At 40.8% G+C, this 23,782-nt stretch overlaps 1 pseudogene; it reads left to right on the top strand.

Annotated features, from left to right (window-relative positions):
• The first annotated feature begins 8,344 nt into the window (after positions 1-8,344).
• On the top strand, positions 8,345-8,958 carry LOC140526031 (V-type proton ATPase 16 kDa proteolipid subunit c-like; annotated as a pseudogene).
• The last annotated feature ends 14,824 nt before the right edge of the window (positions 8,959-23,782 follow it).

Here is a 23,782-nt window from a genome sequence, read left to right as displayed (position 1 = left end):
CCCTGTCCTTCCTTCCAAAAATGTACAGAGACTGTAATACAAAATTCTCATTCTGAACCTCAATTTTCTTGTTTGCAAAACAAGATAATATTTGCATTTTCTGCTTTATAAGACTGTTGTGAGAAAGTGTTTTGTAACTCTCAAAGTGGTATAGAAATGTCAGTTATTACAAACAAGATCTAAGTCAGGGGTTCTGACCTATCACCACAAACAGCACCCTTCTCCTCTCACATCTTTTACCAGTCCCAAGTGCCCAGGAGCCATATGTGCTGCTTGACTGCTCCCCCTGCTTATATGAAATGAGAGTCACCCATCTGTATTCCTTATAATGAGGCCTTAGCGTCTGCCTCTGCCATCAATTCCTGAGGTCCCCCATGCCTTACCATTTGTGCTGCCCCTATTATTCCCACATACCTCCTCCTCTCATACTGATCATTCTGTATCCTGATCTACTGATACCACAAGAACCCTTAGGCTTTACCATCTACTGTGCTGCTCAACCTTAGGATTCTTGGGCCTTTGCTTCTACCATGCAGCTAATCTCTCTTTTATTGTGTGTTGTTTTCCCAATTAGTGAGAACTCCTTGAGAGTAGAGATTGTCTCACTATTTCTATTTGTGTCCCCAGTGCTTAACACAGTGTGTGGCAAAACACTAAGTGCTTAATAAATTGACTCATTAATTAATTCTTAACCACTGAAGTTAAAAAAAAATAGGTGGAGGAAGAGAAGAATATTTTTGAATAGTTTTTTTAAAGGTTCATCATGAATAAAAGGAAAAGGGATAGTTGGAGGATTCAAGTTTTTTTGGATGCAAACAATAGGAATCAGCACATCCAACATGTATTTTAGCCATCTCTACATACTTTATTTTGAATGGCTATAAGTCATAGACCACTATACTCTGAAGAAATGAACATGAATATCACTCAAAAGTCAATGAAGAGATGCATGGTTGGTGAGAACATAGTGCAACACATTACAAACAAGGAATTATGAAGAAAAAGTAAAATAAGTGGAGTTATCAAAGAAATATTTGAGTGAAAAAAATAGTTCGGTCATATACAGAGAGCAAGTGATAATCAATGGACTCATGTGCTCCATGGGTATTCTTGCAGAAAAAAAAATCAATGAAGGCCCCCAGAACGCTGAGTGAATCCCCTTTTGGGAACTTATGGGAGGACATGGACAAAAATCACACAGAATGAGAAAGCATGAATAGGTGGCAATCTATGTTATTGGATAGAATACCCATATTGAGGAAAACACAGACCTATCTGATTATCTGGGTATCTATTCAGTTGCAAAAGTACACAAGAGATAACCTACATATGGCTCTTGTGTTTCGCAGGTATCCATGATTGCCAAGTGATGCATAGGAAGAGCCCCCACATATTACGGGAGGATATGAACAAGAGCCAGACAGGAGGAATAGAAAGGATAAGTTGTGGTTTGGGCTACAAAAGTAAGCACCCACACTAAGGAGGTCACTGATCCATCCAAGTGTAACCAGACCTTGGCACACACTCAGATCACCTATGGGGTCATCTGTGTGGGAGATGATAGATACCTGCTTCTATCTAGGAGGTGCCACTCTGCATTCCCCTAGCACATGAGTAGGAGTAGCTTCTTTCCATTGGCTACATAATTACAATAGGCTGTATTGTTAAATGTATCACACGAAGACAATTTCATTGTCACTTCTTTCTGGTCTAGGGGTAAAGGTCTTGTTTACCCATAGCATGGGCACCATGCACCATGCTGGAGGAGTGGAAGAAGGCCTTCCTTCCTCCCTTCCTTAGGTTCTGTGGTCCCAAAAAACAAAGTTGGGGTTTTGAACTGTTTCAGTAATCCTTTGAATTTCTAAGCAAAGGAGGTGGAGTTCCTAGCTTTGGGAGTTCAAATTGTGATGACCTTGGAACCAGGATTCCAGGCCAGAGGATGCTGCCAGCCCAGCAAAGTAGCCCTGAGATGCCAGGGTACTAGGACACAAGCCCAGAGAACTTTGGACTTGGAATTTGGTGGGACCAAGTTATGTAGGAACAAGTTAGACTGTGAATCTACTCTTTCTTCACTGACTCAGAGACTAAGAGGGCATAAGGGGGATTAATACCCACGGTACTAAGGGCAAAGATGTTGGTCTGTTTGTTACTGTATCTTTGAAGTAAATATTCATTTGTGAATACTAAGCTGAGGGGGCGGAGCCAAGATGGCAGAGTAGAAACACACAAATATGCTAGCTCCAAACCCACAGCCCATGAAATATCTGTAGTAAAGAGCTGCCAATAAATTCGGGAGCAGGAGAAGCCACATAATAGTGGAGCGGATAAGATTTCTGTTCCAGAGGGACCCGCAAACCTCTTGCAAAAGGTCCGTCGCGCTGCGGATGCGGAGCCCAGCCCAGCCCTGCCGCGGCTGGGGCACCAAGAGGAACAGATCCGAGCGGGCTTCAGGGACGGAATCTCCAGCGGCCGTGCGGGTCCCTCCACCCACAGGTGACAGGGGTTGGTGAGAGGGTCTCTTTGGTGGGTCGAGAGGGGAGTGGGGTGCCCCCACACTCAGGCCCCCTCGGGAGGCAACAGCGGAGGTGGGAGCAGACCAGGGCTCCCCAAGCAGGCAGGAGCCTGGATCCATTGTTGAAGGTCTCCACATAAATCCCCTGAGGGAAGTAAGCCCCTTGTGGTGGCACTGCCCCCACCTGAGCACCTGAACTTAATCTCACACTGAATAGCAGCCCTGCCCGCCCAAAGCACTGAGGCTGGGAAGCAGCATTTGATTCTCAGATCCCAAGCCGGGCTGGGAGGATCCGGAGGCGAGGTGGGTGTGAGGAGAATATTCAGAGCTCAAGTCACTGGCTGGGAAAATGCCCAGAAAAGGGAAAAAAACCAAGACTATTGAGGGTTACTTTCTTGGTGAGCAGGTTTCTCCTCCCCTCCCTTCTGATGAGGAAGAGCAATGCTCACCATCAGGGGAAGACACGGAAGTCAGTGCTTCTACATCCCAGCCCACTCAATGGGATCAGTTCTGGGAAAAGGTCTTAAAGAGCCCAAACAATTTTCAAAATCATGATAGAGAGGTGGAGGAAAAACTGGGAAGAGTAATAAAAGACTTGCAAGCAAAGTATGAACAACAAATCAGCACCCTGCTAAAGGAGACCCAAAAAAATGCGGAAGAAAATAACACCCTGAAAAATAGGCTAACTCAATTGGCAAAGGAGGTTCAAGAAGCCAATGAGGAGAAGAATGCTTTCAAAAGCAGAATTAGCCAAATGGAAAAGGAGATTCAAAAGCTCACTGAAGAAAATAGTTCTTTCAAAATTAGAATGGAACAGATGGAGGCTAATGACTTTATGAGAAACCAAGAAATCACAAAACAAAACCAAAAGAATGAAAAAATGGAAGATAATGTGAAATATCTCATTGGAAAAACAACTGACCTGGAAAATAGATCCAGGAGAGACAATTTAAAAATTATGGGCCTACCTGAAAGCTATGATCAAAAAAAGAGCCTAGACATCATCTTTCATGAAATTATCAAGGAAAACTGCCCTGAGATTCTAGAACCAGAAGGCAAAATAAATATTGAAAGAATCCACCAATCACCACCTGAAAAAGATCCAAAAAGAGAAACTCCTAGGAATATTGTGGCCAAATTCCAGAATTCCCAGGTCAAGGAGAAAATATTGCAAGCAGCTAGAAAGAAACAATTCAAGTACTGTGGAAATACAATCAGGATAACACAAGATCTAGTGAATACTAAGCTGACTAAGTGGTTAAATGGAACTAGTACTAGGGACCCTTAAATTTAAAGGAACATGATGGTGGAGATTTGAGCCAATGACAGAAGCCAGACATCTTCTAATCTTCTTAAGCGTACTGAAGAACCCTGAGAGATGGATAGAAATGTGTATTACCTGGCTTTCAGGAAATCAGGGTCAGAGTAATCACTGTTACACAAATATAGAAGTATATATGCCCAGCACAAAGCCAGGAAGTGTTCCATCCAGAAGCACTTCATAATTCTTTTTTTTTGTAGAAATTATATTGCTTGGAAGAATTTCTTTCCAGTCAAGGTAAACACTAATATCTGATGTTTTCTTCTCTAAGAAAAAAAGGCATTTTCTCTGAGCACTTTTTCTCTTTCCCTCTCTTGATATTTAATATTCAATAAGATGGTAACCAGTCAGGGAATAATGTTATGGACTAAAGGACAGCCACCGAGCTCTTTAAAATGTTTTCTGACTGACTACTAGAAGATATATCTCCTTTTGTAAAGCACTGGAGTAGACACCTGACTGGGGTTTGAATATGAAGTGGAATCCAAAAGTAAAACTCACTAGAAAACAGGAAGTAAAATTGGAGATTTTACAGGCAAAGTTACTTTTCAAGTTACTGATCTCTCTCGGAAAAACCATGTTTTGCTAGTGTAGCCTGTGTTTGCAATGCTATGGATACTAACTAACCTGTTTCATCTCCATTGGGGCCTCAGAATAGGAGTGCCTAACTAAGCTGCTCCACCAAGAAAAACCTGTCTAGCCAGTAAAAAGATAGTAGGGCAGGCAGGCCACAGCTTATTCCCTTCTCCCACTCAATGAAAGTCCTTTAAAGCTTAAAATTATGGGCCAATGACCTTTCATCAAGTGTGAATGGGGCAACAGCAGTGCTGCAGTGAGCTGCAGCCAGCCATGAGAACAGACTGTGAGCCAGCCAAGTCATGTGACTGTTAAAGGGTTTGAAGGACACAAATGTCCTTCAAAGGGGGGAAAACTTTAGAAACTGATGCAGCAAGTTTCCACTTCTATTTCTTTTGATAACCTGGTATGCAGGTGGAAGGGGTATGCAAGGGCTAACTCTCACTAAGGGGGTTCAGTTTTCACAAGGGAAGCATGAGGAAGGTCTGACCATTATTTGGGATACCCTCATCAGTGAAATCAAAGATATCTTCATATCCCTGGCACTTAGCATGAAGCCTTGCATGAAGTACGTACTTAATAAATAGTTGTTGAATTTGAATTCATTTATTCATATAAGAAACGTATAAATTCTTCAGGAGATCAGTCACCTGTATTTTACAATCTTGGCTTTTCCTCTTCAGAATGTAGAATAAATCCCCTTTGGTGAGTTTATAGGAGGACATGGACAAGAGGCACAAGGCTAGACCAGCATAGATAGGTTGGGATCTGCATCACTGGAGATAACTTGCAAATCAATGAAATCAAAACTACTTGAGTATTTGAGTAATGACTGACTGCTCTTGAAAGTCTTTGGCAAATGTGAGACAAATGACAACCTCTCCGACATACCAGTAAATTATATTATTCTCAAACTTATTCCCATGTGATGGGCCTATATATGCTACCAAGTTTTGACTTGGTAGTAAATATAAATAGCATGAACCTCAAAGGAAGAGAGATTATTGAGCAATGGATGTAGAGGGAGAATCTACAAGTGGCAATGGACAACAAGGAGTATTCTCACTACCCCTCCTCTACCAGTAAGCATAGGAGAATGAGCAAAGGTGGGGCCAGTGGTGAAAAGTGTGGCCAGGGAGGCTGTGTCATCAGGTAGGAGCCAGGTTTCAATATCACTCAGCTACCTAAATAGTGAAAGAGATAGGATTAGATCCTGAGTCCTGTGACTCCAAATAGATCCTATGACTCAAGTCTAGCCCATTCAATATCATGTAAGTGACAAAGTTCAGTTTGAGTGTTTCCATCTCCCTTACTAGTCCGGGCTCCTCCTTGTTGTCTGTCCTTGGTGTTATCTGTCCCCGACAGTGTCTCAGCAGAAAAGAATGCTGATTAACTAATCTTCTGCAAAGGTTTAACTCCCTACCCCTTCTAGCCATAGTGTTTATATTTTAACAAAGGATTCCTGAAGATTCTGAGGCAGGGAGTGAGGAACTTGCAGCCTCAAGACCACATGTGACCTTCTAGGTCCTCAAGTGCAGCCCTCTGACTGATTTGTACTGTGAAGTTTTGACTGAAGGCTGCCCACCCTGGCTCAAAGGCCTAAACAATAAAGCAAGGTGGAGCCCAGACTGTAGAAAAGATGGTAAGATAACACTACCTTCCTCTCCCTCAGTTTAGAAACTGAGACCCCTCCCCTATCCATAAAATCAAAATCTGCTCTCAAATCCTATACTTGCGTTGTGTAACTAGTCACTTAGGGTGAATGAGAAATAACAGATGGATAGACCAAGTGCTGCATAGATACCCCTAAAAATATAAAGGCCTTCAGATAGTCACATGCCTCTCTGGTGATTTAATGGAAATATTTAATGGAAAGATATAGATGAGAATCACAGAGAGAGTGTTCAGTTCCAAGATTACATTAGCAAGAGTAATCATGCTGAGGAAATCAGAGATCCATCAAAATCCCAAAATACCCAACTCCTATAAAAAGCCCTAAAGGTATCAATGTTTCAAGGGAGCTTTAGTTGAAAGAAGAAGGGGAAAATGAAGAGGTATATTAAAAGCTTAAAGCTCTAAAGAAGAAATTTCAGGGATCAGCAAATGTGTAAGAAGATTCTTTGTGGCAGTAGGAACTTCTCAGAGTCCCTAAAATTACACCAAACAAGCCTTCCCTACCCATAGCAAAATGGGTCGAAAGACTAAGCTCTAACTTTGACAGACAATATATTTTTTTCATTTTTATAAGTATTATGTACAAACACATAGGTATATTTTATATGTATTATATACAAATACATACATGAGTATCTATAGATACATATACATGTGCCTATAAATGTACATATTGACACACATATACATAAGTATGTGTCTCTAGACCTATGATTTTCACTGGTGTAGAACAATGGTTTTTAAACTTTTTTTGTACTATCATCTTTATGTGTAAAAAAAAATTGAGCATATATTCCTAATAGGTGCATATTTATTTATAAATTGCCAGTCTAATGGAGCACTGGCCAATGAAGGCCTGGTACTTAGAGCATGCAGGGGTTTGCCTTTCATGATTGACTAAACAGAATATATTTAATATTCTGTGCCTGCTGTCAATATACTATATGGAACTTTAGTGAACCTGCTTCCAGACATGAGTAATGGAGGGACTCTTCACTTCAGAGCAGGAGCAGACTTCCTCTGCAGTTTTCCTGTCCATACTGCATGTTGACAGAAACATCTTTTAACTAGATGCTAAGCCAGAAATAAGTGTGCATACAAAAGGTTTGAGCAAACCATCTCTCATTTTCTTTCCTGGCAGCAAGAAAGATAAAAACTAATTTGGGCTAGCTGTGAGGGAAATGCCTCCCCCACCCAGTAACAGTGTGACCATGATTATATGGCATATATGGCATCTTTATTTCTTCTGTACCTGTCATGCCTCTTCTTTCTTGATGTTGGGTGAATGAGCATCATTGAAATGAATGAGACTAGAGCATCCAAGTGACAGGTGAGACTGGGAGATCCAACATCCAAAGTCCTATTGACAGTAGAAGTCCTGAAACTGGTGGCTACAATGGTTGAATCTGATGAGGATTTTGTTATTTGTTGCTCTGTCGTGCCTGACTCTTCCTGACGTCATTTTGGGGTTTTCTTGACAAAAATATTGGAGTGGTTTAACACTTCCTTCTCCAGCTAAGATCTACTTATTACTATTTCCCAGGTTTGTTTAAGACATTCAGAATCCTAACTAACCAACATTTGTAAGTTACTTTAATATTATATCAATTGTTCAGTTGTTTTCAGTCCAACTATTCCTGACCCTTTCCTGGGATTGCCTTGGCAAAGATACTGGAGTAGTTTGCCATATCTTTCTTCAGCTCATCTTACAGATAGGAAAGTAAGGCAAACAGGGTTAAGTGACTTACCCAGGGTCACAGTTAGTAAGTATCTGAGCAGAATTTGAATTCAGATCTTCCTGACTCCAGGCCTAGCAAAGTGAGAACACCTCAAAGCAACCCTGAGGAGTAATCTGCTTGACCTTGCCCAGCAAGGAGCCAACTCGGCTGAACTAGGAAGTTACTCATCCTTCAGTTTCCAGACGGTGAACTTTGTGGGGACTTCATGAAGAAAAAAAGGTCGCTGAGCACCAGAAAATATTCCATTCTTAGCCTGGGGGAGGGATTTTTATAATAATCACTTTAAATTCGAGTCCTCTTTCCTTGGCACCAAGTACATGTATAGAGGAGAGAGTGTACCCCCCTGTTAGGGTAGATTTGGGGTATTTTGGTCTTTGCTAGACCTTCTCAATGAATAAATCTCTGTTTCTAAAGGCTTGCTGCGGTCTCCCGATTTCACGGCGTCCCCACCACCACCCACCCTCCAAACCCAGGCCGGGTCTTTCTCCCGTCCACCGTCAGGCCCATCGCACCGACGCAGCCATGTCCGACGGCCCCCAGTACAAGCCCTCCTTCGCCGTCATGGGCACTTCGGCCACCAGGGTCTTCAGTGCTCTGGGTGCGGTCTATGGCACGGCAAAAAGTGGCACCCGCACTGCCGCCAAGTCCGTCGTGCCACCCTGGCCGATCACTAAGTCCATTGTCCCCGTGGTCATGGTGGGTAGCATCCGATCTACGATCTGGTAGTGGCTGTCCTCATCATCAACTCTGTGACAGACAGAATCAGCCTGTGCAAGGGTTTCCTGCAGCTGGAAGCCGATCTGAGCGTGGACCTGGAGTGGACAGGAAGCGGGCTTTGCCGTGGACACAGTGGGCTACGCCTGGGTTCCAGAGACTGCGAAGCAGCCTCAGGCTCTTCTTGGGGACGATCTTGATCCTCATCTTCGCCAATGAGCTCGGTTTGTACAGCCTCGTTGTGGCCCTCATTCTCTCTACCAAGTAGCCCCCTTTTTCCCCTTCTTCCCAGCACCCCAGCCCAGTCCACCCCAACTTGTCCCCAGCAGCCAAAGTATGATGTGAAGACCTGTCTTGAACCGTCCTGTCCCTCCCAACTCACTCCAGAACTAATGCCCCAACAGTTGGTACAGTTGTCCAGTCCGCGGTTGGTCTTGTAAATGCCCAATGACTTAGTGATTCTTCTATCCATGTCCCACCTTGCTTGTCTGGGGCCCCTTTGCCATTAGTGATCTATGCATAAAGATGAATTAGAATTGTCATTTTTTTCTCTTCACTGAATATTTATTTATAAAGATTTAACATGTTCATAACTTTTAAGGAGCAAGAATTTTCAATTTCCCATGCTATATAGTAATCTTAAATATTGGTAGATAATTGCACTGTGGGGTTAAATGTCAAGTGCTGAGAATTCCTTGGATGTGATCATATCAAGATTGCTGTAGTGTCCTGGTATTGGTAAGAATTGTGTGATTTGGGAACATCTTGAACATATGTTTCCAGTGATGCTGTGTAGCAGGGGGCCAGAGCTCACAGTGATGTTTCCAAATAAAATTCTGATTGGGAAAGGGGAAAAAAGCTAATTGATGTTAATTGGTTAAAAGATATAGGAGAATACATTGATGTGGTCTTGTGAGTGGCAGTATTAGAACCCACAACCCCTCAGGGTAGAATTAGCTGCCCTCTGAAGACCCTATCTGCTGGTGGGAGATAAGGTTATTCAAGTGAGCCCACAAGTCTACACTATATATATGTTTCCTACTATGCTAATGTATCATGAGTCAAAAATAGAAACTAAAAAGACAGATACAAATGAAATAAACATTAAACATATTTTATTCACTGACATTACAGAAACCTTTTTTGCTCTCAATAAAAAGTATTACTAACAATAATATTAGGAATTATCTAGTAACTGAATATGCTTCATTATTTTTTTTTATTTTGGTTTAACATTTTGTGATGCAGTGATTCAAAGTCTGGTTCTGATTTTGGTTTAGCTGGTATTTGATTTTAATGGCATCTCACTGAACAACACACTTTACAAGGATGCATAGATACCAATAGAAGTTCATCATTGGTTATACTTACTAAATCATGATTCTCATTTTTCAAATCCATTTTCCAATAATGCAAAAGTTTTCTGGTGAAGTTTGCCTAATAAATTTCTGTCTTCTCTGATGTCAATCAATTTTTCCTTCAAGCTAATCAGAAGATGTTGCATTTTTATGTCTTTAACAAATGTTACTGGAACACTTTCATTTGAAAGTTTTTAGGTTAGAAAATTTTATTTCTAAGTTATTTAGGTGTCCTGATGTGAGAGTTTTTATAACTGACACACATATGTTATTTAATAGGCAAAGCTTAGTTTTCAAATGTCTTTCTAATCATAGTGGCCTCATAATATCATTTGCTAATATCTTAAGATACAATATACACTTAGGATAAGCATATCATTAATGGTAGTGAACATAAATCTATATTTCAAATAACTTTCTTGTTCATTTCAGTTGGGGGGAGCAACTTTCAGATCTGATTAGATCTTTGTTTTTAATTTCAAAGAGTTGAGTGGAAGCGTCAGCATTTTTTTATTCTCTTGTGCTCATATTATTTGCATTATCCCCAATCTGCAGTTCATTTGCAAGAATATTTTAATGCCACATGTGTCTGTTTTGTGAGGTTTAGTTTACTTAAAACTTAATCATACAATCCACAAAGCCATTTGACCAGAAAAACATGTTATATTATGTCACAATACTCTAAGCACCACTGTCAGCTACTCCATGTTGAGAGGCTCCTAGTCTTTCCTTAAGTTGCCTCCCATATACTGTTAATGATTGGACATCTGGACCAATTACAGATATCAGTGGACCATATATTAAACATTAATGAAGCTTAATTCATTTCTTATTTTTTAACTTAAAAATAAATATAAATTGTTCTAATATTTTCTTCTCATATCCCAAAGGTACATTTATACCCCATTTTGGAGAAATCTGATGTAAGGAACTTCTACTTCCAATGTAGATCATTGACTGTTCTGCAACTTAGTCTTAGAGAGTTGGTTAAGGGACTGAGAAGGAAAGTGACCCAACCAGTATCACACAGCCAGTGTATGTAAGAAACTCATCTTTAACTTAGGACTTTCCTACAATGAGACCAACCACAACACATTTATCCATTATACTCTTCTGCCTCTCATCTATAGCTAAAGCAATCTCCATACATGTCTATTTATCTTATCTTCCATCGACAAGTATAAACTTATGGATAAGCTTATGGATGGGCACACACACAGAGAGATAGATATATAAGAGCTTTCTTTTTCTTAGGTTTCTTTCATTTACTTTTTAAAAATTTGTATTTATTTTATTCTGAACTTAATAAATTAAATAAGCATTTCCATAACATAGTTGAATAAAGAAAAAATATGATTGTATATGAAGTTGCAAATCTTATGTACAAATTGCTATTCCTTTTAAGCATATAATAAAGGTATCATGTAACGTTTTTCCATTTTTTTTGTTCCCTCCACTCCCCCCCACACCCTATAGATGGCTTCCATTAAACACAAATATGTATACATAGATATGCAAAACCATTTTATATATACCTCTATCATTTCTTTCTCTGGATGCAAATAGTATCTTCCTTCCTATGTCCTTTGTAGTTAATTTGGGCATGTATAATAGTCAAAATAACTTAGTTACTCAAAGTTCTCAAAACAATATTGCTGTTACTATATAGAACATTCTCTTGGCGTAGGGAGCACCAGGTAAGGAAACTCCTTTTACCAATACAGATCTCCAATTGCTTTGCAACTTTTTTTACTGGATAGTTGTCTAGGGACACGAAGGGATTAAATGAATCGCCCAGGATTACAAAGTCAGTATGCATCAGAGTCAGAACTTGAACTCAGTTCTTCCTTATTCCAAAACCAAGTTTCTAACCATTACAGCAACGCTTCAAAGACATAAGGAAAGAAAATAAACGAAAACAAATGAGCAAAATGAAACATAAATTAAGAGATTTAAAATGAGTGTGCATGTGTCTGTAAGCTTCAACTAGTAGATGTGCCTGTTCACTTGAACATAGTAATAAACATGCCATACTTTTTTCATGATTCTTTCTAGAACTGGGTTTCTTAAGCTTCTTTGTGGCATGGGCTCATTGGTCAGTGTGGTAAAACCAAAACACCCCAGAATAATGTTGTTAAATGCACAAAAGATACAAGACTATTGTGCTAAGCCTGGCTTGACATATGCCATTCCTCTGGTAGTTCAGATTAAATTTTGAAACAAAATGAGACATTCATAGGTCACTCAGTAGTGAACAAAAAAAAGAGATTTGCTCAGCCACAGCAGTAGGAGGATAGTCAACAAGGATAGGCATTGAGGACATCTTTTCTGAGTTGACCATCTTGATTTACTAGCCCTCAGTGTGCACCTGGAGTTCCTTGCGCTGACTTTCAGTGACCAGAAAGTTATGATAATCATCGAAGCCTTTAGTCCCCTGCTGGGGCAGCTAGGTGACACAGGGCATGGAGTACAAGACCTGGAGTCAAGAAGACCTAAGTTTATATCTGGCCTCAGCTACTTACTATCTGTGAGACCCTAGGCAAGTTACTTAACCCTGTTTTCCTCAGTTTTATCATCCGTAAAATAAGCTAGAGAAGGAAATGGCAAACCACTGCAGTACCTTTGCCAAGAAAACCCCAAAAAGAGGTCATGAAGAATTAGACTCAACTGAAAACAACTAAATGATCATAACAAACTTAGTTCCCTAAGTCATCTACAACTCAAGGAATGTCTCTATAACTCTTAAGGAAAAATTAGCCTAATTCACACAAGGGGATTCAAGGAAAGAGAGAACAATGGTTAAAACATTGCTTCTACCATCATTACAAAGGAAATTAATTAATTTGAAATACAGTTGTCAATTTTTTTTTAAAAGTTCATAGACCCCAGTTTAAAAACTCACATTTTAGATCTCTTCTTTTAGAAGTAAAACATGAATTTGCTGCAGTTATTGCTGTCTTTAATCACATAGTCACAATTAGGATGTTCTTTGTTCTTTAGTCTCCACTTTTGTGGATCATTTCATATAAATCTTTCCATATTTCTGAGGGAGTTTTGTATTCATTATTGTTTTAGTATAGTAGTCTTCCATTACATTCACATATCATAATGTATAATATATTCAAGTTATTCTCCAATCATGGGACACCACTTTGTTTCCAGTTTTATTTTCTATTGCAAATTGTATTGCTAGAAATATTTATGTATGTGCAGTGCCTTGCCTATTAGTGCTTAATGAATGTTTGTGGAATTGAATTGAACTGAACTGATTGAATTGAACTGGGGAAGTATTTTGGAGCAAGGCAGGCATATTTTTGCTGTTCTTAAAATCCCACTAGTATTGTCAGCTGCAAAGGATTGTACAAAAGTGAGCTGTTATTATTGTTACTACCTTAGCACTTTGCCAGATTTGTTATTATGACTAACAAAGAGATTTCTAGAGTCAGTGATTCTGGGGCAATGACTGGAACCAAAATGTCTAAGGCTAAACAGGAAGGAAGAATGCCTGACACAGGCCAACAAGTAAAATAATAATTTCCACTATTACTATTGTCATTAATAATGATGTCCTGCCCTTTAGATGTGCTGTATTCATTTGGTCTTTCTTTATTTGTATTTCTTAATCACATCACTGAATTCAGCACACATCAGCCTATCATCAGGGAGCTAACCTGGAAAAGAACAGTGCTCAGAAAAGTAACTAGGGATGCCATTCTGGCTGTTTGGACTCTTTAAAAACATTCTATTAGCATTCTAAGTGAGCCAGTAGGGAGTTGACTTTCATGCTGTGTCCAATGAGACTATCCAAAGTACAGCAGTGGCTGGAATGTTGGCAGCATTACAGAGGGAACAGAGGCCCAGTTTGCCTCTAGACCTGCTGGATGGGAATGGATGGGCAGACCTGACAGGTCTCCATAGCTAATCATTAATTCTGCCAAATCCACTTGGCATCTGTGGCAGTGGGGCTCATGGGCATAATCCTGGGGTTGCGATGCCAGGTGAGAGATAGTGTGGTAAACTCAGCTAATCAGCTGTGAAATAAGTTCTAAGGCAGATATTCCCTAACTATGTTAGAAAATTTTCCCAACTCTTTCTATAAGAGTAGGAGTTGATTGAATCCCACCCTAACTTATCCTTGATCCTTTTGTCAGATGAGAACACATATCTGATAAATCAGTCAAATTGAGGTAGGAACCAGCTACTGCCTCCTACTAGGAATCAAGAAGTCCAATAGCTCTAAACATCTCTATCAAATCAATCATAGGCTTTTTAGACTAAATTTGAAAAGTTGTCAATCAGTTTATAAGGCCTTGAAAGTCATTGGATGAAGTGAAATAACACCACACAAGAAGTCTTCTTAGATTTCTTGGTAGTCTTCACACTTTTTGGGGCTTCTATAAAACCAGAAAGCTAGTGTAGAATCACGAATTCCAGAATCTGCAAGCATACAGGAAACCCTCGAGAAAGAATTTATTGGTCGGGAAGAAAAGAGCTACATCCCTGGCCTCAGCAGCAACCTCTGGCCCAGGCTGTCTTGGCTCTTTGCACCACTGGTGGAGGATGGCATAAGCTTTGAAGAGTCTAAAGGATTTGGGGATTCAAGTGAAAGGCAGTGATCAACTCATCCTGTGAAATATATGTGAAATAACTTCTTTGTCAGACATTTCTAAGGAAGCACCCAAAGAACAGCTGAAACGATGTTCTGCATTGGGAGCCAAGGACAGACTAGACAAGACAAGGAAAAGCAGATTCAAGGAAGCCTAGTAGAAAAACTGCACTATACCTAAGGGGAATATATTAAAGGTTCCATAAAAGAATTTCTAGTATCTGTGTTACCTCTTTGCACATGTCCTCTAAATCTGATCTCACTTTTCACTGGACTCTGTATATGTAGCTGGAGAGTGTGTCACAGACTTCTTTTTTTTTTGAGGGGGAGGGGGATGTTTTATGCCAACCTTAATACTATAATAAATACCCATTTCTAAAACTTAAGCCTGTCTAGCTAACGGGTATCAATTGATAATGATGGGGGAAATACAGCAATGGGAGCTAGTGAGCAATAGCATTAGGGAGAGACAGCCCAGGACCCTCAGACTTGTCCTTGGGGGGAAGGGCAAAATATCTGCTTTTTGGAGACTTAAATTGTCACCATATGAATGGAAGTCAGGATAGTCCCCCAGAGCGCGTGTTTTACTTCAATAAGCAAATATGCATGCATGTATTCATTCACTCAACAAGTATTTCATTACCATCTCAATGCTAATGATTTTCAAATCAGCTTTGACCTTGGAGTCACCTTTTTCTCTTGGCCCTCCCTGAGTCCACATCAGATCATTTGCTAAGACTTGTTCATTCTAATTCTACACTAACACTTTCACATCTATGACTTCTAATCCCCATTCACTAACTCAATCAACCAATCAATGTTAGTCCTATATGTGCCAGGCAATGTGCTAAGCTGGGCATAAAAAAAGAGGCAGAAGACAGTCTCTGCCCTCAAGAAGTTTACAATTTATTGGGGGAAACAATAAGCAAACAAATGTGTACAAAGCAAACTATGTAGAGGATAAGTAGAAAATAATTAAAAGAGAGAAAGCACTGGAATTAAGAGGCACTGGGAAAGACTTTCTGTAGAAGGTGAGATTTTAGTTGGGACTCAGAGGAAGACAAGAAGGTCAGTAGGTGGACTGGAGCAGGGAGAGCACTGCAAGCAAGCTCAGTGGTGGAAGAGAGCTGAGTGGTGGAAAGTCTTATTCATTGGAACATTCAAGAGACCAATGTCACTGGATGAAGGAATTACTATCAGAAGGTGTAAGATTGGAAAGATAAGAGAGGTTGAGGTTATGAAGGGCTTTAAACACCAGAGTATTCTGTATTTGATCCTGGAAGACACTAGAGTTTATTGAATTGGAAGAGGGGTGGCATGGTCAGACTACTGAGATCTAGGGGTGCTAAGAACTCTGAAATGACAAGGCAAAGGGCTTGGGTCTGCCTCAAAAGAACTCAACCACTCAAACCTTCTTTCAGTCAGAGACAAACCTGGTATTGTGTCTCCAATAGAAGGGGACAGGATTTTAAGAATCTGCACATTTGATAGGGATAAGACCGACTTTTCTATAGGGAAAAAGAATGAGAAGATTTGGACTGGATCAAGGAATGAACAATAGCCTGGGTGGTCCAGAGGTAACAGACAACGACTGGCTCAGAGGCAACAGAATTCAAGGTTGGGCTATTGAGGGGGAGAAGGACAGATGCCACAATGAAAGATCAGTTGAAAGGATTACTGAGTATCTAGGTGGGGATATGTGGGAAGGTTCAGGAGCTGGATTGCATTTTTGGGGTCCAGGTCCCATACCTATCACTATCCCCTCAAACAAATGAGATCCAAATTGTTTTGGGGTAAAGGGTGAAGGTCTCAGCTTCTGAACCTGATTCCTACTGGCAAGGGCTGTCCCTGCCTCACTGGATCCCATTCAAGGGGTCAGACTTTGGAACCTGGCTGATGCCAGGTCCAGAGGGCTAGAGACCTTTGACTCAGTCAGAGGTTGGTATATATAGCCTTAGCAGTCATCTGGAAATTGATGGCTCAGACCCTGGAGGAGACAAACCTGGCAAGGAGATTAAAGCAAACAAGGACCAAATCAGCACAACAGGAATATAATCAGGAGGGAAATAAGAATGGGGGCAAGTTTTGAAAGGAACCAGGATTTCCATGAAGATGATTTGGGGACACTGAGGTTATTATGGATTTCTTGCACCCAACTAGCCTTTTCCACAATACATTCAGTATGAATCTCTACCAACCCAGAACTGTTGATGTACATACAACAAGAGGTGTTTGCTAGAGCACATACAATTTTGGTGTCCAGATCCCATACCCCATCAAGACCCACATTTTTGGAAAATCACTTTGGAGGCTGAATGGAGGATGGATTGGAGTGAGGAGACACTTGAGGCAGGCAGACTGATAAGCGGGCTGTTGTAATTGTCCAGACATGAAGCAATGAGGGCCTGCATCAGTGGTGGCAGTGGTGGAGGAAAGAACAGATATATTTAAGAGTAGTTGACTAAATGGAATCAACAGGCCTTGGCAACAGCCTGGATATGGAAGAGAAAGATAATGAGGGAGAAAGATAATGAGGAATCCAGGATGACTCCTAGACTGTGAGCTTGAGAGACTGGAAAGATGGTGTTGCCCTTTGTAGTAATGGGGGGCAGGGGGAGAGGTCTGAAGGAAAAATAATGAGTTCAGTTTTAAACATGCTTACTGTGAGATGTCTACCGGACATACAGTCAGAGATGTCTGAAAGGTTGATGGAAATGTGAGATTGGAAGTCAGTAAAGAGGATGGGGCAGGAAGGTAGATTTGAAAATCATTAGCATAGAGATGGTAATTTCATCAGTGGGAGCTGATAGTGAAATAATATGGAAGTAGAAGAGAAGAGGGCCCCGGACAGACCCCTGATTGATTGATACCACCGTCCTGCTCATTTCCCAGTGCCCCTAGGATAAATAATAAATACCTCTACTTGTCATTAAAATCACACCACTATCTGGCTCCAACCTCTTTTCAGACTGATTTCACTTTACTCCCCTCCTTTATATATTCTGTGTTACAGTCATACTGTTCCCTCTCCCAACTCTGAGCTTCTGCAGATGGTCATTCGTGCCTAGAATGTTGTCCCTTCTCACCTCTGCTTCTTGGAATGCTGAGCTTTCTTTGAGGAATAATTCAAATGACACTGATTATTTGAACCTTTCCCCGATCTCCCCAATTATTAGGGCACTGCCTCCACACACCCCCTACCACCACACACATACTTGAAATTACTTTCTGTATATTTATATTAACTTCCCTGGGTACATATTGCATACTGCCTGCCTCCAGTAGAATGTAAGTTTTTTGAGGCTGTCAAAGAAAAAAAGTACTAATACTGTACTCTATTAATACTGTGTTTTAGGTAGAAGTCTGTCAGAAACAGTTTTTATTAATTTAATGTTATTCTAATATTTAAGTATTTTCTAACTTGAAGAGCCCTCCAAATCCAGAGTTCCTCCCATGCCTTCAGACATCTATCTCTCTGCCTCAAGATGATTTAAAGTCACATTCTTGGACCAAGAAAATACCATAATATGTTCAAATGCTGTTTGGAGTTAACATTCCAGAACAGGAATCTCTGCTCATCACTTCCTTGACTACCCCTCAAGTGTTGAAAGGTTGTCCTCCCTTCTTAAGAACAGAAGAGGGCACTCCCCTTGAGAAGGTTAGAGGTCATTGCTTCAAGGGATGGAGAAGGAACGGAAAGAATCTAAACCTGAGATAACCTTCATTCTTCCCTCTTAACCTATTTAAAACTCAGGCCTTGCCTTTTGGTATACTACTCACTTTCAAATAGAGTTTTTTAGACAAGAGAAATTTTTCCTAATATTTCTGGAGAAATGGAAGAGAAAGATTTTAATTTGCTTCTACAACAGCTGGGACTTTTTTTTTCTTTGTACCCCCAGCACCTAGCACAACATCGAGTTTAATTGAGGTTTATTGAATTAAATTAAATTAATTGAAAGGAGGCACCCAAGAGTCCTTAAGTAGTGAATTGACAAAGGGGCTAAGAATTCACACTTGCTTTTCTGATTCCTAGTTCCTTGTTCCTTTTTCCTTGAAGGGTGGGTAGAGTTAAGAAATATGGCTTTAAGTCTTTTTCTTCCCCTGTTTTACCTCCCTCATTGCAATAACCACTGTGTCCCAACATATTTGAAAGTATTATTGTTAGGGTGCTGAGCTCTAATAGGTGAGAAAAAAGGAAAGTGACAGTGAAATTTGAATGAACTATATCTAGAACCAGACGCAAAGGAAAGGTCTCCAAAGTAGAGTAAAATTACTGGTTCCCATTTCTCCTATCATGTTGTTGCAGTCTAGGAGTCATGGGAACCCCAAAATTCCAGGGCAAAAGGTCCAGGTCTGCCTCAAAAGAATCCAAACAGTCAAGTCTTCTTTCAGTCAGAGACAAGATTTACTTGTGACACCAACATAAGGGGGCCAGATGTTAAGAACCTGAGCAATTTGATGGTGGAAAGACGGACACTTTTATACAGAAAGATTTAGATGTGATCAAGGACTGGCCAGTGACCTGGGGTGATCTGGAGGGAACAGACAACAAAGGGCTAGGCTGGATCAGAGGTAACCTGGAATGAAGGCTGAAGGCCACAATGAAAGGACAGTGCAAAGGATTATAGCTAGGTGGGGATGTGTGGGAAGATCCAGGAGATGAATTGCATTTTGGGGGGTCCAGGTCCCATACCCCATCAATGTGACGAAGACCTGACTGGCTATTTGCCCTTGGGTTTTAAAACCCTACTGAACCTTAGCTCATTTTTCAGATTAGGCTAGCAAGGTAGGTGATAGCTGATGCAAAACGATTTTTACACCATTCAGTGAGTCAGTCAACAAAAATTTATTAAGTACTTACATGTGTCAGGCTCTGAGCTAGGTGCAGAGAATATAAACACAAAGAATGAAATGAGTCCTTAGTCTAATGGGTGGAGGCCACAAATGTATATCTGAGTATATTCAGCATAAATGTAAAGTGAATAAATACAGATATATGAATATATTTATACATACACAGGCACACACACACACACACACACACACACACACGGTGGCTTGGAAGGGAGAAACTAGTTGACCCAAGAGATAAGGGGCCAGATAACAGGCTCCTATACAGATAACTCACACTTACAAAGCACTTCTCAAAGCACTCCTCATCACCCTCTGAGGTAAGTAGTGCAAATATTATTTACCTTTGGAGAGAGGAGGAAACTTTGTCCCAGTGCCCACAAGCTCCAGTGCCACAGACACCAAATTAAATGATTTGCCTACCACATCACTAATCTACAAGGCTAAGAGTAAAACTCACATCTTCTAGTACAAAATTTCATCTATGGTTTTTCTGTCACACCACACTGCCCCTCACAAACACCACTTAGACAGATAGTTATGATATAAACTTCAGGGGTGGAGAACCTTCTAGGTCCTTGGGTGCAGCCTTTTGACTGAGTCCAAGTTTTTACAGAACAAATCCTTTTATTAATGGAATTTGTTCCATGAAGTTTGGATTCAGTCAAAGGGCCACACTCAAGGACCTAGAGGGACACATGTGGCATCGAAGTTGAAGTTTCCCCATCCCTAGATAGGGGAAAGATTCCTGACAGGGAGTCAGAGGCCCTGACTGACTGAAATTTTTATACACACACACACACATATAAATACATATACATACAAGCATGTATATACACAGTATATACATATATACACGTATACACTTTTACGATGTCTAGTTTGTACAAAGTTATTCCATGTTGTTCCCCCCATTGGAATGTGACCTCTGAGAAGGCAGGAACAGAGTTTTTGCCTTTTTCAATAACCTTATCACCCAGGTGAGGGTCTGATACATAATAAAAGCTTAATAAATGCTTGCAGGCTTGCTGACATTTTTCTGGGCCTCAGTTTTATCTGTAAGACTAGAGAGCAGAGTTTCAAGACTTCTCAGCTCTAGATCCATAGCTCCCACATGTTTCTTGGCTGGAAATTACTTGTAAAGAGTAGTGACACCACAATCCCATTTCATCATTCATGACCAGTTCTCTGAATCATTCAGCTCCCAGCTTTCCTCATTAGCAGCAGTCTGTCTTCTTTTGAAGAGGGTTTTGCTGAAGATCTGCCAGTAACTCACACTCTTTTCTAGCCCATAGCCAGGAAACAGATGGAGGGGATGCTCCATGGGAGGCAGGGAAATTATTTCCATAATATTTCTCCCTCACTGTATTCCCTTGTCAGCGCCTTCACATTCACATAAGAGAGTTTTGATTTGATTTTGCCTTTTACAATGCTTAGCCTGCCTCTTGAATCTGTCCACCTGAGCCCTAGTGACTACCCTGAAAGGGGATTGGATTTCATCTTGGAAGGGGCCAGACCACGGGGCAGAACAGAGAGCAGCCTGGGGCATATCCGAGTGATCAACTTACCAGTTACACAGTGTTAGCAACTCAAAAACACAACTTTCCCAACTCAGAAAACCTTTCCTTATTCATTTCCTCTCTCTTTTCAATTATTCTTACACAAATATTCCTTTTTCGCCCCAGTCCAGTTGCCTCCATGGACTTCAGTCCTAATAATAATTCCCATTTTTATAGTTCCTTCAGGTTTACAAAGCCCTTTCCTCACAACCACACTATTAAGTGAAAGTGCTATAATTCCTTTCATAACACCTGAAGAAACTGAGGTTCAGAGAAATAAAACAGCAATGCCCAGGGTCGTTACCCAGCTAGTCAGTGTTGGAGTGTGGAGTTTGATCCCAGGCCACCTGATTCCAAAAATAGTGCTCTACTCGCTAACGGATCTGTCAAAGAGAAACAACATCCTTCCCAGGATGTGCGCCTTTGTCCAAGTCTAGTGTGTAGTATGTATAGCTAGCTTTCGTTAGGCAGGGACCAATTCTTTTTTATTTTTTAATCACCAGCTCCTAGTACGTAGTAGGTGCTTTAAAATGCTTGTTGAATTGATATCAGTTTAATTCAGAATTCTCCTGAAAGCAAGGCACAAGTATGTGTTTCAAATTAAACGTGGGAAACACCTGGAACCGCAACACGTTATGAAAGTAGAGAGTGTCCATTCTCTGTAATTGTATTCTGCACACAACTAACACAGCTGGGCATAGGTTTCAATCTTGCTAAATATAGCATCTTATTTGGTAAATACACGTATTTGGTTGTTTTTTTTCTGGGGGGAGTAGCAGTTGGTTTCCCATTTGTTTTTCTGCCAGGGACATATTTAAATTGCAAAGCTGTTACTATGGAAACCTCTAAATTCTTGCAAAGAAAAATAATTTCTATAGATAAATACAGAAACCCTTTGTTGAAGAGGACATTAGGCAAATGACACTCCCCTGAGAAGACTTACTTTACAAACTATCCTTTTTCATTTGGGGCCATCTATTTTGGGACTTCTTGAATGAATGGCACACATATCATTTTCTGCACTGGGACAACCTAAGCAAACCAGGGCAAACATGAAAAATCTTACAAATTACAATTTTGTAATATATGTATCCCTCTCCAACAAACTGGATAATTGCATGTTACAAGCTGGGTCATTTTGTACTCAGGCATCTCATAAAGTGCTGTGAATGTACAAAATGTTTTTAGTGGTGGGGAAAGGGGAACTAGTAGGGCAGACCCACCCTGCAGACATAATCTGGGCCCCATTGTATGAAAGTAAACTTTTATTTATGCAAAGTAGCTACAGTATCTTAGATGCTCTGGCCACAATCCACCCTTTGAATCTTTGTCCCCCAGTCCTTTTGATATAAGCATAAATGTCTCCTTCTTTTGAAAATCCAGTCCCACCTCTCTGGGTTCATCTTTGCCAACCCTCACCCCTTCCTCACTTACACCTACATCACCTCTTTCAATCTGCTAAGTACTCCTACCTTGATACAGTTTTGAGATACTCCATTCATATATTCTCTAATTCTAATTTTTTCTTTTGCCATCCCAATCGCATCTGTCAACCAGCTTCCACCAAGGCCCGATGTGCTCTCCGAAACCTTTTTCTAGGTCACCACTCTGAACTGGGAGGGGTACAATAATCCCCAGGTGGCATGTTTTTAGAAAGGCTGGGAATCAGGAGACCTGGCTTCTAGTCACAGCTCTGCCATCAATTCACTCTATGACTGATAAAGACACCACCTCTCTAAGCTATGTCCTCCTCTATAAAACCTGGAGGAGTTGAACTAGATGATCCCTAACCTCACGCATTGGGGATGCATTTATTAAGCGCCTCCAGTGGAGAAAGCCAGTGCTGAGAGCTACCAGGACAAAGCAAAAGGCAATCCAAGAAACTTACATTCCATATTTACACCAATAAGTAAGTGCAAGACAATTTGAGGAGGGAGAAACCACTAACCAGGGAACTCAGGAAAGACTTCCTGCAGAAAGCAGAATGTAAGTTCAAGTTTGAAAGAACCTAAGTGTTCCAGGAAGCAGTGAATGTATTCCAGGTATGGAAGACAGTTCATGTAAAGACGCAAATTGTTGTTCAGTCATTTCAGTCGTGTCCAACTTTTCATGACCCTTTTTGGGGGTTTCTTGGCAAAGATACTGGAGTGGTTTGCCATTTCCTTCTCTAGCTCATTTTGCAGAGGAGGAAACTGAGGCAAACAGGCTTAAGTGACTTGCCCAGGGTCACACAGCTAGTAAGTGTCGGAGGCCAGATTTGAACCCAGAAAGAGGAGTCTTTCTCATTCCAGGCATGGCACTCTATTTACTGCACCATCTAGTTGCCACAAAGTTATGGATCAAATACCAAGTTCATACAAAAAGAAATAGGTTAGAGTAGTGAAAAGGAGAGTAATATGCAATACGACTGAAAAGATGGGAGCCTGTTTGTGAGGGGCTTTAAATGCCAAGCTGAGGAGTTTGTATTTGTTCTTAGAGGAAACAGGGAGACATTGAAGTTTCTTGAGCAAGGGCATGACATGGTTATGATGGGGTATAAGCTCTGGGAGCCCCCTTGAACTCTCTGAATCTTCCCCATTTGACCTCTTGTTTGCTTGAGGCCATAAACTTTTCAAATCTCTGTTACCTCTGGATTTCCTTCATCTGCTTCCCACCCTTGATCCTATCAAAAGCCCATTCTCTTAGTTCCTGGAGTCCAACCTCTTTACACCCCATTCCCATCAAGACCTCTCTAGACACCCCCCCTCCTCCAGACACCCCAGACTACAAGACCACCCCTAGATCCTTCCCTCAGTCTTTCTACATGTAAAATCCATCTTGTTTCCATGAAAGTACTCAGAGTCATTCTGGCCTCCTTGTCAATACAAGAGTC

The sequence above is a fragment of the Notamacropus eugenii genome, chromosome 1, assembly GCF_028372415.1.
Source record: "Notamacropus eugenii isolate mMacEug1 chromosome 1, mMacEug1.pri_v2, whole genome shotgun sequence".
In the NCBI taxonomy this organism is placed as follows: domain Eukaryota; kingdom Metazoa; phylum Chordata; class Mammalia; order Diprotodontia; family Macropodidae; genus Notamacropus; species Notamacropus eugenii.
This window is presented reverse-complemented; position numbering and strand designations above follow the sequence as displayed.